At 36.6% G+C, this 7,897-nt stretch overlaps 1 long non-coding RNA gene across 1 annotated transcript; it reads left to right on the top strand.

The window, feature by feature from the left end:
* The first annotated feature begins 261 nt into the window (after positions 1-261).
* LOC121068763 lies at positions 262-3,914 on the top strand. The gene is made up of 3 exons (XR_005819078.1): positions 262-550; positions 1,207-1,357; positions 3,829-3,914. It is a non-coding gene; the product is annotated as an uncharacterized LOC121068763 (long non-coding RNA).
* The last annotated feature ends 3,983 nt before the right edge of the window (positions 3,915-7,897 follow it).

Below are 7,897 nucleotides of genomic sequence, written 5' to 3'. Positions count from 1 at the left end.
GGCAGCATTAGACTGTCTGCTAGTTTCATAAGTTTATTTGACATAGAGCAAAGTACTATATAAAACAAACCTTGTTTTCCTACTATAAATATTCAGACATGCTGATAAATACTCATGACTCATTCATGTGACCTGACATCAGATGGATTGTTTTTCAGATTACTTTATATATGTGCGCTCAACCTGCCAGCCTGCTAGGCAGAATCACTACCAAAAGAATGGTTACATTTTCTCTTTAATAAGTCAGCATTGTAACATTGTCCAAAAGCAGGGAAAATAATAATAATAATATTAATAATCTTCCTTTCTCCCCAGTCCTGAAGGGAATATAGAAACAAACAAGCTTTCTCTCACAGGCTCAATCTACCTAGATTTCTGTACTGTTTTCCCATTATGATAATTCTTTCCTATTTTCTTCTTTTCAGGTTGACCACAGAACTGACTGTCACCCTCACTGAACTCCTTACTACAGGAGTGCAGCAGCAGAGATCGCAGCCAGTGATCTCAGTTAAATGAAGACTAATGCCTAGAGTTAGGATATACAGCTCAGGTCAGTATGCTGGCAGAAGACCTGTGAATTAAAAGTCTTTAAGTTTGTGGAGATCTGTAGGGAATTCCCTGAGAGTCAGATAGTTTTATACAACTGGATCAAGGACAAAACTGTAATGAGAATATTCAGCCACTGGGTATTCTATGCTTACATATTAAAAAAAATAAATAAAAAAAAAATCTTGTTCTGTTTTCACATAATTCCTCTCTTTTTAGTACTGCAAATGTTGGAGCTGCCATAATCTCAGAGTTTTCTCTAGACAAAAGTGCATGATGCACCATGTACCATCCATAGAAACATATGGCCTTTTTATTATGAAAGCTGTTGCTGCTCTCTTCACCATCTTGCAGGGACCTCTCTGTTTGCCGACTACTCCAGAGCACAGCTGTTCACCTACTAGGCAAAGGCCTACTGCTCCAAGGCCTTCCCATCTCTTTTTGGGACCCTAGAGCATCCAGTCACTTCCGTACTGGCTTCATCACTCAGGCCCCTTTAGTCAGGTAGTTTGGCAAGTAGAAGTCTAAGAAAACCTAAACCAAATTAAATCAAACCACTTCCTACTGACTAGGAAGCAACCAGGTGGGCACTGAGTAGCTCAAGCCATCCAGTGTTCTTCTTACATTGGAACTTATTTTGTTTTTGCCTCCTTCCACCAGGCATTTATCAGACATTTATGTCCTTTGAGTGGCTGCATTTGCTAATCAGATGCTTATGGTGCTTCAGCTGTTATAGCTGCCAGGGAGCAAGGGCAGGTGATCTGCAAGCAGGCATCAGCGGCAGGGTAGGATCATCACAGGATGGACACAGGTGAGTAGCTCTGGCAATGGTCATTGGATTCAGTCAGGAGTCCAGATCATCAGGCAAGTCCATAGTGATAAAGCAGAATCCAAACAAAAATGTCATGTCTCCAAGTCAGGCTCCAGTATCGCACAGGCACATATGAAGAGCAAGAACTTGAGCTTAAACGTATCACAGAATCACAGAATCATCTAGGTTGGAAGAGACCTCCAAATCACCTAGTCCAACCTCTGACCTAACACTAACAAGTCCTCCACTAAACCATATCACTAAGGACTACATCTAAACGTCTTTTAAGGACCTCCAGAGATGGTGACTCAACCACTTCCCTGGGCAGCCCATTCCAATGCCTAAAAGTAGCTGCCAGGCACAGGAGGACAGCTCCCCTGTGGGGCTGTCTAATGTCAGAGAGAGGCATCTTCAAAGTTGGGCTAGAGCCCTAGCAGCTGAACCCTGGGTGCAGCACTTGGGGCCCTGAAAACATACAACACTTTCAAGAACTGGATGTAAGACAGCATTAAAGTGGATCAGATGTGTAAGTAGGTCAACCATACTTGTCTCTCTCTTCTTAATGGTTCTCATGCCTTAGATTTGGTGAGCCATTGGGCCACAGCTTTTTTGTATCCATTTTACTCAGCCAACAGCAAAATCCCCATTCATCTTGCTTTCAGACTCACATTAGAGTCTCCTTTACACGTACAGCTGTCATTGTTGATAAGTCACTGCTGGCTTACATTAGATTGAAAAAAAAAAAATGTTTTTCTCTTTCCATGATAAGTTGTAAGTCACTGTTTGCTCAGAAAACAGGAATAGAAAGGTAAGTAAAAGAAATGGATACATGCATGTGAGTGTATATTGGTATTTTGTATGGGCACGTATGTATGTTGTTTCAATTACTTTAAACTCTCCAGTAAACTCATAAGTTTTACAGTCATATGAGGAACTGAACTTTTCTGATTGTATAAGCTGTGTTAGTACTTTTACAAACCATAATTAATGAATGATAGTACTTACGAATCAATCTTCAATTTGAAATCGTTTGCTGTACATTTAAGCCTTTCTGAAGAACACTGTTATCATGTTTGCTCATGATAAAAGTGGTGAGCAAAACAGAGTACTGAAAATTTACTTGCTTCCTGTTTGACTTGCTTTAACATTCTTGCATATTTAATTTCCTGCCAAAGCTGGGCACAAATTCCATGATGCCCATGGGTTTAGAAATATGTCTGTACACAGTCTCCTCTCTATCTTCCAGAATGGGATAAAAGCCTACTGTTAACTGAAGAAACTCTGACATATATTTTGTTTTCTCTTCTTTTGGCTACCGAAATTAAGAGCTATACTGATTTTCTACTTTGCTTACATCTTGCTCGGTTCTTAGCCCAGAATCTATTGTGCTATTCAAATAAATAATAATAATAATAATAAAAAAAAGAAAACAAAACACCACCACCAACAAAAAAAAACTATTAAGGACCCTTAGTGCTTATTGAGAATTCAAGTAAAGGTCATAAACTATGGACTTTTCTTTGTATACATTTTTATTTACTCTGTCACGTTTGGATATTTAAAATAATGAGTGGAATATTTGCATAAATAAGGATTATAAAGTAGACTGGATGCACAGATTAACATTGTGCAATAATTAGAGTCAAGCTTTGTAGTGTAGCCAAATAATTGAACAATAATATCATAGAGGAATATAAGAATCTGAAGGAAACACATTATTTCCAGTAGACACAAGGATCCAGAATCAAATTAAGAAAGAAAATTGAATCTTTCTCTTTTGTTAGAGAAAGGATTTGAGAACAAAGAAGTTTGAAACACATGGATTAGAAAAGATATTAAGGACCAAAACTATACCAGTGTTTGTAGACAGACTGAAGTTGAGATAAGACAGGGTAAAAAATAAAAAATAAAAAAAAACATTGAGGGTAGCTCATTCAAGATGACTGTCTCAGACAAATGTTAGGGAAAATCCATGAAAGGAAACAATGAACCCAAAGGAGACTGAATCTGTTCTGCAAACAGTAAAGACAGAACCTGGTGCTCAGGAGAAAAACTTTTTTTTTTTTTTTTTCATTTTTTTAAGGGCTTTCCCCAGGAGTTAGCAATGACTGTTATTTACATAGTGTGTGCCTTTGTCAAGAGTTCCCCCAATATGTAAGCTCTTAATTTGAATGACGTGTGATGTTATTTAATAAGGCTCAAGGCAGTGAGATAAAATGAACTAAATTATTCTGGATCAGAAATTCTGCTACATTTTGGCACTTAACATCTTATCTACTCTTCTAGCAATTATAGAACATTTCCATTTTAAAAATAGTATGGTCCTACACCATTATGATAATGGTATCTTGAAGTAACTGGGATAACATTCATGGCTTAATCTACACTCCTTGCATAATCTTGTGACCTGAAGTTCTTACAGGGAAAGGCAATCTATCACTGTATATTAATTAGTCCACTTTCATTTACAGGGCAAAATCTACTACATAGACGAGCATTTGGGCTAAAGTAAGCATGGCTTTTAACCAAAAAGATCCTGAAATATCACAATCCCTACTAAAAGGCAACTGAACTCTATTTAAGATGCTCATTAATTGAAGTCTAGCTATGCATCCGTGCATAAATGGAGGTTAAAAAGGAATTGGAAAACAATAAGGAAGTAAAATCTATTTCTATTGCTTGGAAGAGTAAATCCCTGGTGGTAATGACCATACGCTATGGAAGGTCCAAGGTGCCAAGATGAGGAGAACCAGTTGCCTGCTAACCATGCCCAGGGATAGTTTATTTTCCCCAGGTGTCTGGCAGAGCTTGAATCTCTAGCGCCTGCAGATTTCAAATTAGATTTTGACTCTGTGTGGTCCTTTCTTTACTACTGCTGACATTGGCTAACATGGTTCATTAAGAATTTGCATGGCAGCCACAAGAAATTTTGGATGTAGGGATCAAAATCACAACACTGTATTGTGAGCTTCAAAACCTAAAAATACCTCTCAAAAATATTTTTTGTTTAAGAAGAAGTAATTAAATCTAAAAATTGGCTAGAAGGGAGACACTGCAAGCTTTTATGTTCCTGTGTACACTCTACATGTCAACTGAAAGTATGTAGTACAGTACTACACACACCTTAAAGTAGAAGAAGAAAAAAAAAAAGAAAAAAAACGAAAAAAAAAAAAGAAAGGAATACTGTGCAGCTGCAGAAGACTTTTCACAAGCACAAACTTTAGCATTTTGAAGCACAGGAAAAAAAAATAAATGTTTGGTTGAAGTTTAGCAGATGCAAGAATAATTTGTCAGGAGACAGGTAACTGGGTGTTTGAGAAGTTATTCATTTTTCTAAGAGCTAAAGTAGGTCAAGAAAAAGAAATGTCCTGCCTCTTTTATGAAGAAATTTCATGCACTGGTACAGTAGTCACTTATAAGGGAAATTAACTGAACTTGTAACTGGCAGCTATAAGGGACAGACAATTATAAGTAATACTTCTTTCCTGTATCAGCCCTAAAATTCCCTTTGACACTGATTGGACATGGCAACTTGCAGAGTAAACAATGCTACAATTACTTATGTTTTCTTGACAAAACAAACCCAAACCCCTGTGGTGCTTTTAAGGTAAACCTAGGCCCAAGGCTGTTCTAGCATAATAACCATTTTGTGGGGTCACCTTTGCTCATCAATATTTGAAGGCTGCTGATGAGGAAACAACCTGATCATGACAACACAGAGAATTTGGAAAGATGGGGTAAAGAGAAGGAACTATTGATTCCTTTTCTGGCTTGTAGATATTTGCAAAAGAAAGAATCATTAACACAAATTGTGAGCAATGCAAGATACATGTTCTAGTAATATATTAGCTTATCATTACTATGTGGCACTTTAAAATAAAAACATATAATTTCTTCTACTTTACTTACATTGCCTATTAAACTTTCAGCCCTTACTAAAAGCATCATTTGAAGGTGTGGGGGAAAGACCTTTTACACATATGTAGGCTCTGTTAAGAGCTTAAGTGATGCATTAGCTTCATTTGATCATAATTTTCTTTGAAGCCAGACCTTACATCCCTGCTGATAAAATCTGAGAAAGGACTTTAGTCCTTGAAACCAAGAGTGGCGAGAAATGCATAAAGGTGCAAAAAGACATGGCAGAAAATCACAATACCAAAGATAGATGGTTTGTCACAAAAGGATGAGGGAAAGTAGCTGAGAGATGGAGTCTCAACTCAGTCAAGCACTGAGTATAATCAGGGAACAGCTGGAAAGACCAAGCAAAATCCTCTAAGTGAGAGAGCATTAGAGAGAGCTTAAACGTGTCAAAGCCCAGGATACTGCTTCCCAGGATTCCCAGGAGAAAAGGTGAAAGTAAAGATTTTCTCAAGTGATTTGTAGCTAAAGGAGAGTTTTATCTTTAAAAATCTTAGATATTTTTTCCTCTCTCTTGTGCATCTTCTGTATTGGAATTTTGCCCTAAGAGTTGTGCCAATCTGTCCTGTAGGAACTGTTTCAAAGGCTCTTTTGGTTCTGCCTGAAAATTACAAAATTGATCAGTGGATATAGAAATGACATCACTAGTGTGTCAGGGAAAGACACCTCAAGAGTGCCCATCCTGGATATCTGTGCATGCTTGGAGAATAGCCTGCAGTAAAAAAACACTCTTTCTGGACTCTCCCAAAAAACACTTGTACCAGTAAATTGCAGAGCACTTAAACAGAAATGATATGTCCTCATATGGTGTCCCAGAACTGGCTGACAATTTTATACTGCATGACTTAAGCTCCTTTATAAGGCAGTTGATACAACTTCATTTTTCTAGGCTTCTGACGCAGGTGGAGCAGGCCCAGGGACTTTCCAGGCAGTTTGATACCCATTCCACAGAAGAATGCAGTTTCACCAGGGGAGCACTAAGAATGCGTGGCTATGACACCCACCCTTCCTATAATCCTTGGTTTAGAAAAACAATTTACTTCCCAGGCATAAATTCATTGCTTGCTGGAGATAAGCATCACTGTGCTACTAAAATCCTCCTAGGAAGCAGAGGATGCAGCAAAAGATGGCACTAACCACTCATAATATGCCTTTCTACCTTCCCTACCTTGAAAGGACAGAATAAGTAAACCCTCAGGTTTTGTTGTTCATTATTCAAAATGAAAAAGTTAACTGAGATACATTCAGTTTTCCCTCTGGAAAATGAAACCAGTATGTAAAGGTAGAATTACCTCAACGTTATTTACTGTCTGCTAAGAAAACTGTTTACAAAGGCTCTTCTGATGTTTTCTTTCACATTTTTTCTCAAAAGAATATTTAGTGTGAATGAATCATTTTCCTACAGCTTACCCTGCAACAAACCATTTCCAGCATTTTTCTAAAATTTTTGAATATCATTAGTAAATATTTATTCCAGTAGAATATTTTGTTCCATTTTACTCATTTAGTCACTAACTGTTTCTATCCTCTTAAGTGAAGGCAATCCATATGTTTCTACATTTTTTTCCTTGTGTTTCATTCTTAACTTTATAGAACTACTTGTTCTTTGAGATGAATCTCCTTATACCTTTCTGCAACAATTATCATGGCTGAAAGTTCTGAATTTGGCCTTTGAAACACTTAAATTGAAACTAAAGAATACTTATAAAAAGCAAAGAGGGAAATAAAATCAGTCTTACAGCATGCTTTACATTATGTAAATTGGTGGCAACTGAAGATCAGTCTGCTCCACTTATTTTCTTAACCAGTTCTTTCTTGTGTAATCAAATTGCTTCCTTTTTGTGTATTAGAGGCAATAAAAATGCCCTCTATGGCCCCAGTCTTGCAGACAGCTGTCTCCCACTGACAGGACCATTAAATAGGTTGAAACTACCTGGGTGAACTTAGTTGGGTATGCAAGTAAATGGGAAATTGAAATATTTGTTTTTATGCACCTTCTGCATGATTTCCTGTATAGATTTTTCTTCTTTCCAAGCCATCATTGGATCATGCAGATATTTATCAAAATGGTTTACATTGCTTATTCGGCAGTATGTCTAACCTGATGTTGATAATGCTTATAATTTTTCATATTGTTACAGTTCTTTTCCAATAGTTGCAGCCATTCTAGACATGCAAATTACTCAAAAGCTGAGCTTTATTTAAAAAAAAAATAGCAAATACTTTCCTATCTTCATGGAAACATAACATAAGAAAAACATGAAGATAAGTATCAGAAGACAATTACAAGGATTTGAAAGTTAAGATTATCATTTTAATTTTGTGTTTTAATCTTATATTCAAAATCTTGTCTCCTGGTTTCTTGAAATTTGAAGGCTGATGATATTGCACTGTAATTATTCTATATCATTTATTATTTTCATCAGGTATTGCTCAGACCTTCCAAAAAGCTTGCTGTTAAAAAAGCACCACAAATAGTTATAACAAAATAGTTCAAAATATTTTTTGTAGAGAACTTTCTTTTTGAAACAAAAATAATTTACTTAATTAGTTACTGTTCTCAAACATTAAATAATTTTACATTTCTTCATAAAATTTTCCTTGCTCTTACATCTACTGTGG

This window comes from Cygnus olor, chromosome 3 (genome assembly GCF_009769625.2).
Source record: "Cygnus olor isolate bCygOlo1 chromosome 3, bCygOlo1.pri.v2, whole genome shotgun sequence".
NCBI classification, from domain to species: Eukaryota; Metazoa; Chordata; class Aves; order Anseriformes; family Anatidae; genus Cygnus; species Cygnus olor.
Note: the sequence above shows the minus strand (reverse complement) of the source record. Positions and strands in the feature narration are given on the sequence as shown.